The sequence below is a fragment of the Phacochoerus africanus genome, chromosome 11 (assembly GCF_016906955.1).
Source record: "Phacochoerus africanus isolate WHEZ1 chromosome 11, ROS_Pafr_v1, whole genome shotgun sequence".
In the NCBI taxonomy this organism is placed as follows: domain Eukaryota; kingdom Metazoa; phylum Chordata; class Mammalia; order Artiodactyla; family Suidae; genus Phacochoerus; species Phacochoerus africanus.
Window position 1 is genome coordinate 20,436,750 of NC_062554.1, and position 15,334 is coordinate 20,452,083.

The window sequence follows — 15,334 nt, forward strand, 5'->3', positions numbered from 1 at the left end:
CAAGTCAATGGAGGCTTATCTCCAGAGCTGGTTCTTCAAAGAGATATATGCACACCACTCCCCTGGGTCAGATAGCTGTGCCAGTGAGAGACGGGAATAATTGGGATCAGTCAATTTAACACATGTAACACGACCCGCTAACCGTTGTTTAAAGGCAAAGGTTTTTTTGTGGGTTGTTGGTTTTTTACCTTTTTTTTTTTAAACATTGTAAAAGTGATCAGTGCTCATTATAGAAAATATGGCCAATCACAAAATGTGCAAAGAAAAAAATTCCTTTATGGTTTAGTATACTCGATATATTTCTCTGTAGTCTTTCCCTCGGTTATTTCTTTAATAGTTGTCATCATATACATTTCGTAATAAAGTTGTATTCTGGCATTTTGGGGGGGACATTTAAAAGCATAGGAATATTTTGTCACCTTTTTACATAACTGAGTAAAGATCACCCCGCCAACATTTTACCATGGCTGTGTATTTTAGGGCAGTCCCCATAAGGCAGATTCTCATAATGAGAGGGGGTGTGATCTCTATTCCACTTTTTGGTTCTACTTCGTGGTTCTTTCTTAGATCCTTAAAGTCAAATATGTCTCTACCCCATCCTCTCATCATTCTGTGTTTATCCCTCTGTTCTATTTGATTTTCAATCACTTCTCCCTCTTCTGGTAACAGAACTCTGATTTTTTTTCCCCCCCTCCAAGGAGCCCCATTCTCTCAATCTTAGTCTACTTGCTTTGGTGACTGCTGACTCCATCCTTGTCTTTAGGGCTGGGAAAGCCACTTAGTCTTGACCAGTTAGAACATGGCATCCCTCTGGGCACTGTGATGAGTTTGGGGGTAGGCTTGCAAACACATTCCAGCCACTGCAGATCACACCCAGGACTTAAGTCATACTGTTGTGAACAAGACACCCTATTTTTCTATTATTCTTCAGTCTTGGAAGATGTCAGTTTAATTGGGCTTTTCTCTCACTTGATACCAAGAAAAACCTAATGAGTAGCTTATTACCAGCTGCATGGAGTTTTCTCCAATAGAATGTTGGCCAGTGAGCACCCGAATCCTGCGGTATTTTGATTTGTGTTCCACCCCACCAGTGCCTTGTGTGCCAGAAGTATTGAGTACATGTGTGATGAGTTCATTAGGAAATTGAATGTGAGCTGATTCCTCACAGTCCTTAAAAGTCACTTCAGAAAAGGGTCCCATCTGTAAGCTCATGGCCTTTGTCTCTTAATTTTACAAAAGAAATCTACAAAAGAAGTTCCAAACATTTGATCTGTTTGATTCCACGTTAAACTGGAATTTGGTGTAAATATGCACTTGGAATGTTCCCTCCATGCTTGAACAAAACAGCTTGAAGGATGCAGAGTAGATTGCCCCGTCCGTGGCTTACTAAAAAGAAATGCTCATTTTCTGTCCTTTGTAAAAAACTAGTTTTTCTCCGGGGCTTGATTCTTTCACACAAAGAGACTGACATCGTCTCAAATAAAAGAGGGGTAGAGGACTAGGATGTTTTTCTGTAATAAAACTTGAAAACTTGGCAGCAAGTCTGTGCACAAATGGCCGTGAGCTACGGTTGTCGTGCAGAGTTTAGGAACACTGCTCTTGTGGGCTGGCTGGGCTCATTAAACAAGAAGGATAGATGGAAAGAAACACTTCCAGAACACACAGAAGAAGACCATTAAATGTGTCATAGCTATGGATGACTGAAAAATCTTGCTTTACTTGTATTAATGAATGCTGAGATTGTTTCCCATTGAAAGGTAGGGAGCATTTTCTTTTTGGTTTCTTTTTTTTAATTTCTTTTTTTATTTTATTTTTTTTTAGGGCCACAACCTTGGCATATGGAGGTTTCCAAGCTATGGGTCGAATCGGAGCTACAGCTGCTAGCCAGTCCACAGCCACAGCAATGCCAGATGTGAGCTGCATCTACGACCTACACCACAGCTCAGAGCAATGCCGGATCCTTAACCCACTGAGTGAGCCCAGGGATTGAACCTGCAACCTCATGGTTCCTAGTTGGATTGTTTCTGCCATACCACGATGGGAACTCCAAGAGGAGCATTTTCTCTACCATATCTTTATGACAAAACCCCAAAACACTGGAGGAAATATTGTGAGTTGATCATATTAACATTCCAGTTCATCATAACTATAATTATAGCTGAACCTTTTTGAATACTACCATATGTCAGACACTGTCCCAAGCATTTAATACACATAATAATAGGTAGGCTCTATAATAGGTAGGGTCCCCATTTTACAGATATGAAACATAATTATTTAACTTGCACAAAGTCACACATGTTGTAATGGAAGAGCTAGAAGTCATGACAGCTAGTATTGCTCCAGAGCTTCTATTGTTAAGCATCACACTTTACTGCTTCTTAGAGTATTTGCATAGGCATGTTGATAAGCTTTCAGGAATTATGGGACATGACCTTCTAGGAAAGTCATCTTGCAACATCTGTTACAATTTAAATCACACACACCTTTGACCTAACAGTCTAGAAACGTGTTCTGTGTAAGAAATAAACATATATACATATGTCACATTATTGTGACATTGTTGGTAGGAACTGGAAAATATCTGAATGTCCATCAATAAGTGGAAGCAGAATTAAGTGTGAATCAGTCAACTTTGGCAGGTATATTTTAAATGAGTTTGGTCTTGATCTGTCAACCTAGACTTTTATCCAGGGCGTATTATTAGATGAGAAAAGCAAAGAGTAGGGAACTCTATGTAGTGTGATCTGTTTTTTTTTTATTTATTTATATTTATTTATTTATTTATTTGTCTTTTTGCCATTTCTTGGGCCACTCTCGCGGCATATGGAGGTTCCCGGGCTAGGGGTCCAATCGGAGCTGTAGCCGCCAGCCTACGCCAGAGCCACAGCAAGGCGGGGTCTGAGCCAAGTCTGCAACCTACACCACAGCTCACGGCAACGCCGGATCGTTAACCCACTGAGCAAGGGCAGGGACCGAACCCTCAACCTCATGGTTCCTAGTCGGATTTGTTAACCTCTGCACCACGACAGGAACTCCCTGTGATCTGTTTTATAAAACAATTATCAAAGAATATCTATAGCTGTATGTGGTACATGAGAATTGAGTTAGGATATATCAAGATGTTAAGTATTTGGGAAGTGGGAGGAAATTGGACATAGGGAAAGGTAAGAAAACAAATGCTTAAAAACAACATGGAACGATAGGCATGGTATGGTGTCAGGTTAAAATGCCCAATGTGAAAGTCCATAATAGTATTACAGCAAACATGTAATAATTGAGTATGTGTTTTGGAAAGAGCTAGGTGGTAATGAAGACAAATGTTAAATCAAGCATTAATGTGGTTAAATTACAGTTGTGTGAAATTTTTTTTTCTTGGATTTTAGATTTTTATAATAACCATTCATGGGAAAAGGGGAAAGGATTTAAAGTTTTTTAGGAGAGGAACAAGTCAAGAACCCAGAGATGAAATTAAATACTGTGGCCAATTTAGTATGATGTGAGTATGGCTCCTTGAGGTTTGTGGAGGCAGCACTGCCAAGCATCATGGGCCGGGGGCCCAACAGGAAACGGTCAAGGCAGCACTGAGCTAATATGGGCTAATATGGGCTTCAGTGCTTTTGCCACTTTTACCCACATTCTTGATTTGTGACTTGTTTAACCTCAAATCACAGCTTTTTGGGCATATGTATTCACTGACGTACCACTAACAATTCTAGATCTTTGGAAACTACTTATCTTTATAACAAAGGCATCGGCAATCCATCCATCCATCCATCCATCCATCCATCTATCTATCCATCCATCCATCCATCCATCCATCCATCCATCCATCCATTCACTCAACTAGCATTTGTTGAGTACCTACTGTATGCCAGGCCATAAGCCAGGTACTCATTCTGTGGTAAGCTTGCTTCTGCCATATGAGATAAAACATATGCTCTCCTTCCTCCCCCAAACCTTGTCTGAGCATAGCTGCCTTCTCACTAGGCAGAAGAGAAAGGAAATGCTTTTTCTTACTTGGCGGTTGGGGTGAGCAGTAGACTTCTCGTTGGGGTCTGCACTTCACTAGTAATGGCCCTGGTATATATCTATGACCCACCATGTCAACAGGAGGTGCTCCGTAATATGACCCTGACCACTTTGATGTGTTTCTTCCGTTACCAATCCCATTCTCTATCAAAACCACCATACCACATTTTATGAGCACTCCTAGGATTCAGCATGCTTTTTGTAAGCCCTTTTACCTTTGGAATTTCCAGTCACTGCCTAGAAAACCCCTACCCATCCTTTAAGAATCATCTGTCACTTCTGCAGCCCGAAGTCACCTTAAAGGATTAACTCCTCCATTCTAGTCATCAGTTTGGGTTGTTGTTAGAATTGAGGGCTAGAGTAAGTTCAAGAAGTCGGAAACCTATGGAATAAACTTTCCATGTGACACTGAAATCATGAAGACCATGAATTATATCTGGTTGAGAGTGGATATAAAAAATCACTTAGAGATAGGAAAATTCCCAAACCTAGAGGAGTTGACTGCAACTTGATTGAAAGAGAAAAGGCACAACTCTAAGAGATAGATACTTTTTTTCTTCTGTTTGGAAGTTCCCAGGCTAGGTAGGGGTCCAGGCTGCAGCTGCAGATCTACACCACAGCCACAGCAATGCCAGATCCCAGCCGCATCTGTGACCTACACCACAGCTCATGGCAATACCGGATCCCCAACCCACTGTGCGAGGCCATGGATCAAACCCCATCCTCATGGATTCTGTTTGGGTTCGTTACTACTGAGCCACAACAGGAACTCCACGACTCTAAGAGAGACTGTTCAGCTGCAAAGCACCGAAAATTAGTCTGAGAAGTAAGTAACGTGAGCATTTCTCATCCCAGCATCGCCCCATGGGGAGAAACTTACTGCTGGAGATATAATTTGAATCATTTTCAGGTCTAATGACAAGGTGGTTCCTACTGTGGTGATAGACACAGGAAGTTATCAATTTGCAGTCCCATCAGCACCACCATCCTTATGAGAAAGATATAACAGAATATCTTAGCCAGGCCCATAAAGTAATATTATGACAATTGATCTCTTAGGTAACAAGGAAGAGAAGCATCCTTCTGTATAACATTGACATTTCAATCTATTTGACAGTTTAAGTTCTCACTGAATATTATTAAATAATCATCCTGGTGTCTATTATTAGGCTCCTGTGCATTTTATTCTTCCTGAATCACTGGTAGGCCCCTATTTTCCCTGAGTACTGAACTCAGAGGGTGTATGTACTGGCAAAAGAGAGAAAGAGGCCTTGGAATTTGGCGGTCATCAAGACACAGGGCATTGGTTCTCAAACTTTATTCCACCCTGAGTAGTGTTCACAGGGACAGTCATAGGCTTATGTGATTTACTAGTGTGTTGGCTCTAACTCCTTTTTTTTTCTTCTTAAGAAAGCATATCAGAATGCAAGTGAGTACCATATGCTTGTTGTGCAGTTACCATGGAGACCTTGAATCTGCTCTAATTTTTTAAAAAAGCAAATTACTCCTGCTTTTCTTTCTTTTCTTTTCTTTTTTTTTTTTCAGCAGCCCTACTCTGGACTGTCCATTTCGAGGGTGCAGTCTGTAAAGACCTTTAGTAGGTGAGTGACGTGATTGTATTTGTGTTTTAGAAATACAAAATGGCAGCTGTGTTGAATGCTACTGCAGAGCTCATGATGCAAGAGCTAATGATGACCTGGCATTCCCGTCGTGGCGCAGTGGTTAACGAATCTGACGAGGAACCACGGGGTTGTGGGTTCCATCCCTGGCCTTGCTCAGTGGGTTAAGGATCTGGCGTTACCGTGAGCTATGGTGTAGGTCACAGATGCGGCTTGGATCCCATTAGACCCCTAGCCTGGGAACCTCCATATGCCCTAGCGGCCTTAGAAAAGGCAAAAAGACGAAAAACAAACAAGAGCTAATGATGACCTAAATCATGGTTGTGGCAGTGAGGATGGAGGAGAAAGGATAGATTTGAGAACCGTGTAGGAATAGGATGAACAGAATGATTGGCTATTGGGGTGGGGGGACTGATGAGAGAGAGGGAGAAGTTATAAATAAAGTCAGTTTGCTTGAATGATTGGGAATATGGTAATACCACTAATAGAAAGGCTAAGAAGCTAGTTTGGGGTGGGAGATGACACATTTGGCTCTACATCTGCTAGGTTTGAGGTTCCCAAGGGAAATCCAGATGTGAAGTAAGATGGCAAAAATACGTTGTCTAGATGACAAGAGATCTTGGTAATACTAGAAATAAGTGCTAATCTTATTAAGGGTGATACTGCATTTTTTAAAACAAAGATTTAAATGTTTTATGTTGAAAAAATATACAAAATAGAATGTACTAAAAATAAAAAATATATATACATGTCTAGAGATTAAAATAGAAATATAAATCTAAACTTAAGGATAACTGGGTTATAGATGACTGAAGTCAAGGGCGTAGAATATAAGGTGAAAAGGACACAGGTGAAGGATTGAATCTGGGAATTGCAATATAAAAGGGCTGACCAGTGAAGAAAGAAGATAGGTAGCAAAGCAGAGGAGACTTTGAGATTCACCGGAAGAACCAGGAGAACAGACTGTCATGGAAACCAAGAGAGGGGAAACATCCAAAAAAGAAGAGAGTGTTTGATGTTGTCAAATACCCCAGAGAAAAAAAGGAGAGACAGTGAAAAGTATTCATTGGCCTTGGCAAGAAGAAGGCCACTGAGGATCTTTAAAAGAACATCTAGGAGTTCCCGTCGTGGTGCAGTGGTTAACGAATCCGACTAGGAACTATGAGGTTGTGGGTTCAATCCCTGGCCTTGCTCAGGGGGTTAAGGATCCGGCATTGCCGTGAGCTGTGGTGTAGGTTGCAGACGTGGCTCGGATCCCGCGTTGCTGTGGCTCTGGCGTAGGCAGGTGGCTACAGCTCCGCTTCGACCCCTAGCCTGGGAACCTCCATATGCCATGGGTGCAGCCCTAAAAAGACAAAAAAAGACCCCCCCAAAATAAATAAATAACATCCAGAATATATGTAGCATGGGCACTGGGGTGCAGTGGGTTCAAGCGTGACCATGAAATAAGGAACAGAGAGGAGTTTGGTGACGAAGGAAATAATAATAAATAGTAATAGCTAATATTTATTGAATGCTTATTCTGTGCCAGGAGCAGTAGCTGACATATAACTTCTCACTTCCTTTCACAAACCGTTTACAATTATAATCCCCCTTTATATACCAGAAACACACTTTGGAAGTTGAGTCAAACCTAGTCCTGACTCACCCAAAGCCCAAGATCTTGAAACCACACTGGAGCCCAGGAGATAAGGTGGGGCCAAAGGGTACTCTTGTTTATCTGGTTATAAAATTATAAATGGAACACTTCTTCTGAAATGGTAGATTTACTTTTTAATAGAAAATCACACACACACACACACAGATGTGAAATCAGGAGGAAATAGTTTCCTTAAATTGTCACACAATCTCACGTCTATAATCAATTGATGATAAACTACTCCAGTTCTTTCAATATCCAAAGTTTGCACCCAGCCAGCTAGCTGGTCCGTCTTTAACACCAGCTGAGCATGCATTGTACAGGATAGTGAACTTGAAGTGGAATTAAGACACAGCCTCAACTTCCTGGATCCTTGAGGAGAAGCAGCAGCTGAAATGCAGAGCAGCAGGGAAGGAGAGTCCCAGATCCACCCCAGTGTCTCTGGGCTGTGGAAGAGGCAGCCCAGAAAGGCGTTTGGGTTATGATGTCCCTGTGGGTATCAGGTCCATTCTTGAACTAGCCTGGAGCCTGTTTCACACTGGGACTCTGGGTTCTATCTGAAAAGACATGAATTCTCAGTTTTCTTAGGAAAAGTGGACTTCCTGAGATCCTTTGTTCTCATAGATCGCCCATCATGTGCCAGGTCTGTGCCAATGCTTCGAGCTGATAATGATAATAAAGATATAAAACCATTATGACCTCATTTACCATCCTGGAATCCAAATAATAATCATGTCTCGGAGTTCCCATTATGGCTCAATGGAAACAAATCTGACTGGTATCCAAGAGGATGCAGGTTTGATCACTGGCCGCGATCAGCGGGTTAAGGATCCCACATTGCTGTGTCTGTGGCGCAGGCCGGCAGCTGCAGCTCTGATTCCAACCCCTAGCCTGGGAACCTCCATATGCCTCAGGTGTGGCTCTAAAAAGACCAAAAGAAAAAGAAAAAAAAGAAAAAGAGTTGAGAGTAAAATTTAAAAATATGTATATATGTATATAAAATCACATCTCTAATTTTTTTCAGTTAACTTCCTACCCCATATGGCTTCGTTAGCAGAAAGTCCAGTATCTCGTTCCCATGAATTATTTAAGAATTCAAAACATTTCCTCAGTCCCAAGGATTATAACGCATTTCCAAAAGCCAGGTTGAGAGAAAATCGGTGAGTCGATCAATCCAAAAGTCTCTTTCTTCTACTTCTGCCGTACTGGGTCCCTGCTGCTTCTTCACAGTCCTCTGGGCTTGTCTCCTGCTGAGGTAATGCTGTTGCTGCTCCAGATCCTGCCCTGGATGCAAGATGCACTGAGATCTGCCTTCAAGGTTCAGCTCCTCAGCTCACTTGGAACATACTCTGTCATTGCTTCCCGATGGCATCCTCAGAAAGCTTTGCTGGCCCCAGCCCTTTGAAGACAGCCCTTCCCTGTCTCTGGCAAGTGCCTCACTGGGGCTCTTCACCTTCTTTCCTGCCAACAGATCTCAGGGAACACTATGCCAATCCACTCAAGTCCAATAACCTTGAACCTCAAAGAAAAAGTGTCCGGAGCCCCTTTCCTTTCCTCTCCTCTCCCTAGGACAGCCTCCTTGTACAACCATATTGTATTCAGAAGGAATGGGATCCTGGGAGCACATCTTCAAAGAGCATATATATCTATCACAATAGATTATAGTCCGTAGTGTGCCCCCTGGAGTTGTGCAACTGAGCACTAACTCTCCCATTAATCCCAACTCCAGCGTTCTACCCAAGGGGAATGGAAAAGAGCAGAGCAGATATTTCAAGACTAAGACATCCTGTTATTCCAAGGCGATAGGTCTTTCTCTCTCTCTCTCTCTCTCTCTTTTTTTTTTTTTTTTTTTGGTCTTTTTAGGGCAACACCCACGGCATAGGGCAGTTCCCAGGCTAGGGGTTGAATCCAAACTACAACTGCCAGCCTACACCACCACCAAGCAATGCCAGATCCCAGCTGCATCTGTGACCTATACCACAGCTCATGGCAAGGACAGATCCTTAATGCACTGAGCAAGGCCAGGGTTTGAACCTACATCCTCATGGATGCTATTCTGGTTTGTTTCCACTGAGCCAGGAAGGGAACTCCGGCAGTAGGTCACTTGTAGCTGCATAAGTAAGAAGGGTCATTCAAGAAGGGTCTTGTGAAACAAAGGAGATCAGCTTCGAGATGGTTCTTTGAAGCTTGTTTTTTTTTTTTTTAATGTATATTCTGTTCCTCTAGGCACCCCATTACAAAATAATAAAAGCTGTCATTTATTCAGCCGATATGGCACTAATACTTCATATGCATTATCTCATCTCTCTTGTAGAAGAATTCTGAGTCTAATAAGGGAGCTAAAATGTACAGAAATTATAGTATAAGGTAGAATGTGAAAAAAATTACATGAGTGAAGTAAGTGCAAAGCGCCAAGGGAGCTCAGAGAAGGGAGGGATTGTTTCCAGCCAGAGAGGCTCATTCAGTCAACATTCAGCACATAATTATTTCGTGCCTTTACATCCTGGTCTCAAGAATCTCACAGACCAGGGGGAAAAAGACAAAGAAACAGATCATCTTGACTGTGTGATGTCATTTGATAAATGCCGTCCGGCCATCAGGGCAGACTCCTTGGAAGAGGAAGCACAGGAGCTGTAAGCACTGAAGGTTTGGGGACCTTCTGAGCAGACAAGGTTGGGGATCCATGAATATCCATCCCAGGGTTGCATCTGGATCTCATTACCTCAGCCCCATCCTCTAGAACAGAGAGAGAAGCAAGCGGTTGTTAACTTCTCCGTTCAATTCTCCTCCAAGGCCTTAATTTTGGAGCCGTTAATGGTAACCAGTCCTTCCTCTCTGTGCAACTGGCTTTTCTCCCACTGAAGATTGCACTGCACTTTCCCCTACTTAACTCCATTCAGTTTGTGACCTCCTCTCCAATTTACCAATTTTGATTCACATCCTCCATCTTTTCTCCCACTGAGAAGAAACAGCTGACTTTTTGGACTTCCAAGCCTCCTGGAAGAAGGCCAACAAGCTTCCATAAACTCCAGAATATTATTGTGTGAATTAAAATGTTCACATGGTATCAACCATGCAGTTACTCCAACGTTTATTTTGGAAAATATTACATTTGGAAAATGGGAAGCATTCCAGAGCATTCTCTTACCTTGAAATATCAGTAGACACAAGGGTATTTTGAGATCATTTCTAGCTCAAAGGTTAGCAAGCAATCTGTACAATTAGAAACATAAAATTGCCTTAAATAACATTAGTTAAGGGCTCTGGGGCTTAAAAAAATGCCTATAGAATATTTGTGGAGAAATTTGGGGCAAAAGGCTGCAATTCTAACTCACTGAAGCAAACTTTCAAAATGCCTTTGAGTTAAATCCCAGTTGGCTCTTATTGCACGTTTCTCTTCCAATCACTGATGATTAGACCTTGCTCAATTGCACATTTTCCAAGATCTTACATGCTTCAAACTCTGTCCCTCTGGCTACAAGAGGCAACGCAGTTTAGCGCCCCAGTGAGAACTATAGCTAAACCTGAAGACCTGAGGATTCACATGTCTCTCCCAACCTCTCCTCTTCCTTCCATCTGTTTCTCCTCAGCATGGTCATGCAATGCAAAAGCCACAAGCGAAGAATGCCGTGGGGGCAGCTGTCCTAGGAAGACCTTACTGATGCACCTCTTTCTTTAATGAGGCTCAGTTCCCAGTGCCTATGATGTGTTTGCTGTGGCTATGATACAAGTGAGACTGGAGGGCCTTGAGGAAAAAGAGTCCTAGAGTGATGGATGGGTTGCAGTCCTTCTTGTCTATTCTTTTTTTTTTTTTTGTCTTTTTGCCTTTTCTAGGGCCGCTCCCACAGCATATGGAGGTTGCCAGGCTAGGGGTCAAATTGGAGCTATAGCTGCCGGCCTACGCCACAGCCACAGCAACACAGGATCCAAGCTGCGGCTGCGACCTACACCACAGCTCAGGGCAACGCTGGATCCTTAACCCACTGAGTGAGGCCAGGGATCGAACCTGCAACCACATTGTTCCTAGTCAGATTCGTTAACCACTTCGCCACGACAGGAACTCCTTTCTTGCCTATTCTTTCAAGCTTTGCAGTTTGATAATACCTGAAACTCAACATTGTCCACGATCCCATCTGTGAAAAAAAAAAAAGCCAGTGTGTGTGTGTGTGTATGTGTGTGTAAATGAATAAAGAAAAATGTAGGGTGGGGAGTTCCCTGGTGGTTCAGTGGTTAGGACTTGGTGCTTTCACCACTGCAGTCTGGGGTTCAGTCCCAAAGAACTGAGAGATCCCACATCAAGCTGCTGCATGCTGTGGGCCAAAAAAAAAAAAAAAAAAAGGAAGAAGAAAAAGAAAAAAAAGAAAGAGAAAGAAAAAGACAAAAATAGGAGGACATTATTTACTCCCAGATGACAATGGTTAACTCTGGGAAAAGTGTAATTAGATAGGGGTCAATTACCTATATCACTTTTTTTTTTTACATTAACAATTTATTTAATGTGTGAATAGACATAAAGAAAAATGATTTAAATTAAAAAAATTTTAAAAGAACTAAACAGATTTCGACATACTTTCATAGAAACCTATCTATGAAATGTTAAGTTAAAAATAGCAAGTTTAGGGAGTTCCCATTGTGGTACAGGGGAAAGGAAACCGACTAGTATCCATAAGGACACGGGTTTGATCCCAGGCTTTGCTCAGTGAGTCAGGGATCCAGCATTGCCATGAGCTGTATGTAGGTCGCAGATGCAGCTTGGATCCCTTGTTGTGTGGCTCTGGTGTAGGCTGGCGGCTACAGCTCTGATTCAACCCCTAGCCTGAAACTTCCATATGCTTCAGGTATGGCCCTAAAAAGCAAAAAAAAAAAAAAAAAAAGGTAAGTTTAAAAGTGGTAAGTATCATAAATTTAACTTGAGGGGAAAAATGTAAATATACTCGCACATAATTGGTAGTTAGTATATGCATGGAAAAAAATCACAAGGAAAAGACAATAAATTATTGCTGTGGTTATTTCTGGGAGTTGGAATGTTTTTTTTTTGTTTGTTTGTTTGTTTTGTCTTTTGTTGTTGTTGTTGCTATTTCTTGGGCCGCTCCCGCGGCATATGGAGGTTCCATATGCCAGAGCCACAGCAACGCAGGATCCGAGCCGCGTCTGCAACCTACACCACAGCTCACGGCAACGCCGGATCGTTAACCCACTGAGCAAGGGCAGGGACCGAACCCGCAACCTCATGGTTCCTATTCGTTAACCACTGCGCCACGACGGGAACTCCGGAATGTTTTTGGAGATAGAGTGGGAGATGGGGATTTTAACTTTCTACACTGTGTATTTCCTAGAATATTTGAACTTTTAAATATTAACCTCTATTGATTTTCCTAGGAAACAAATTGTCCGAGTAGTATTACGGCCTTGTTTACTTGATATTGCCCTCAAAAGACTGACTGGCTGGCTTTAATGGACCAACATTAAACATAAGACCATATTGGCTGGTCTGATCTAACCCACAGTCCAACCCAAATGATAATGTTCGTGGGATGTCCTCATGCTTAATAAAGATCCCAGCTTTCATGCTCTGACCCACCTTAAATAAGGAATTCCTGCTATTACTTATTCCTCGCCTCCTGGTAAACTCCTGTTCATCCCTCAAAACTCTACTCAGCTATTAATTTTCCCCCAATCCCAGACAATTAGTAATTTCCACTTCACTCCCATCACATTTACACATACCTCTATTTCCACAAGTTATTCCATGTATTCTAGTTCTGTTTTTCAACCTGTTTCCTCTCTTGAATTGCTAGCTCCTCAGAATGCAGGTAGTATCTTATTTTTCTAGGTATCTATCTCAGGGCTTACTATAATGAGCAGTACTTAGTGTTCGATTGATTTGTTTCCTCAGCCTTCCCTAGTATAAGAGTTTGAAATCCAGTAGACCCCAAACATGCCTATTATCAGAATCTCCTGGAGGAGCATTTATAAGCACACGCACTGATACCCCACTAGAGCTCTTCTCAATTCAGATCTCCCCAGTAGTTCTTCTTCCTCTTCCTTATCCCCTTCCCATTGTTTTCCTTCCTTAACAGTTCATTAATTGGCTCTGGACAAAGTGATGGGGAGAGGGGGGAGGACAGAGACTCAGCATGGAGTGACAAAGCCCTAGCTGGATGAGGAGGGATCTGGGTGGGAGGTGATGCAACTGAAAGAGGAGAGATCTGGGTGGGAGGTGATGCAACTGAAAGAGGAGGGATCGGCGTGGGAGGGTGATGCAGCATAGATGCCAGAGCCTGAGTGGAGTGAGAAGGGCATTTACACAGTCCTGCAGGGGTGGCTTGGGGTGGAGTGTCAGAGCCTAGCAGAGTCAGAAGAGTGTCCCCGTGAGGAGTCCAAGCAAGCTGAGAGGTGTCTCAGTGTAGCATTTTCCTGCTTGGATGGAGCATCAGTGCCCCAGAGGGTTAAGGAAAGTATCTGCAAGAGGGTTAGGGAACTTGGATGAGAAACGATTAAGTAAATAAATAAATTTATCAATGTGAAGTCTGTTACTGCCATAGAGTTACAAATATGGTCGAGACAAAACTAGAATGAATCTTTTTTTTTTTTTTTGTCTTTTTGCTATTTCTTGGGCCGCTCCCGCGGCATATGGAGGTTCCCAGGCTAGGGGTCGAATCAGAGCTGTAGCCGCCGGCCTATGCCAGAGCCACAGCAACGGGGGATCCGAGCCGCGTTTGCAACCTATATCACAGCTCACGGAAACGCTGGATCCTTAACCCACTGAGCAAGGGCAGGGATCGAACCCGCAACCTCATGGTTCCTCGTCGGATTCGTTAGCCACTGAGCCACGACGGGAACTCCAAAACTAGAATGAATCTTATGGTAGTAGGCTAGAATTGGAAACTCTCGGAGTTCCTACTGTGGTATAGTGGGTTAAAGATCTAGTGTGGTCTCTGTGGTTGCACAGGTTTGATCCCTGTCTCGTCTCAGTGGGTTATGGATCTGGAGTGACACAGCTGTGGCATATATTGCGGCTGCAGCTCAATTTGATCCCGGGCCTGAGAACTTCCATATACTGCTATAAAAAAAATTGGAGAATCTCATATAGAAATAGATACAGAAATAAATATAGGTATAAATAATGTGAATGTATAAATATATGAATGTGTGTCTAAATCTATCTATTCCTAGCTCTGTTTACTTGACAGGCTTGGGAGCAGCAAAACCTCAGGAGCAAAGAGTATACTTAGCATCTTGATTTCTAAAAGGAACCTGAGTTCTTTTCTTTGCGGGATTGAGTGATTTCAATGCTGGGGCAGTGAAAGTAAAAAATGAACCTGGACATGTTTGTCAAAAAAACAAAGGCGTGCCCAAAGAATAGTGGGCACATGTCTAAAGAGCACATCAGCCAGCTTGAAGGAGCTCCCCCTGGCCATGCCTGGGATAATGTGAGCATCAAAGTAAGTAATGATAGTAGTGGGTTATATAACCCATTGGCTAAAATTGGAATCCATGAGTACATCCTGGTATAAATTAATAAATGAATCATTTGAAATTCTAATGAGGAATTGGATATTTATATACTCTCGACGTTCTCGCCCATTAAAAACAAAAAGCAAAAAAACCTTATTAATTACAGAGGCAAAAAGAATGACTTCATAGTGGCCAGCAGGGCAGATACCATCTTCAACAAGGGATCAAAGCGCTGATAGTGGTAATGGGACAAATCAAAGTCATGTACCACCCCATGGGACAGGATGAGAACATGACATTACTTCTATCATATTCCCTTCCGCGTCTAGTCATGAGAAAGCTTCAGACAAGCAAATTAAGGATCATTCTACAAAATAAAAGGGCTGTAGTTTTAAAATGTCCCGGTCTTAAAAATCAAGAAAAGACTGAGGAACTGTTTTCAGAGTAAGGAGACTAAAGAGACATGCCATAAATACAACACATGATTCCACACTCTTTTATTTTAAAGGAGGTTTTAGAAACAATTTGCAAAACTTGAGTGGGGTCAAGGAGTCGGGGGGGGGGGGAGTTGATATATCGATGTTTA

The 15,334-nt window shown here is 42.3% G+C and overlaps 1 protein-coding gene across 5 annotated transcripts in view; it reads left to right on the forward strand.

The window, feature by feature from the left end:
• The window catches only part of TMEM135 (transmembrane protein 135), a 304,239-nt gene that overhangs the window by 32,944 nt on the left and 255,961 nt on the right, over nt 1-15,334 (forward strand). For 2 of the 5 annotated variants that reach the window (XM_047754420.1, XM_047754423.1), the window contains exon 4: nt 5,578-5,633. The exons of 1 other annotated variant lie outside the window; for it this stretch is intronic. The gene's annotated coding sequence lies outside the window, so the exon portion shown is untranslated. Of the gene's footprint in view, nt 1-5,577; nt 5,634-14,719; nt 14,736-15,334 lie in introns of those variants that run through there. 2 more of the 5 variants (XM_047754421.1, XM_047754424.1) reach the window with 2 other exon arrangements.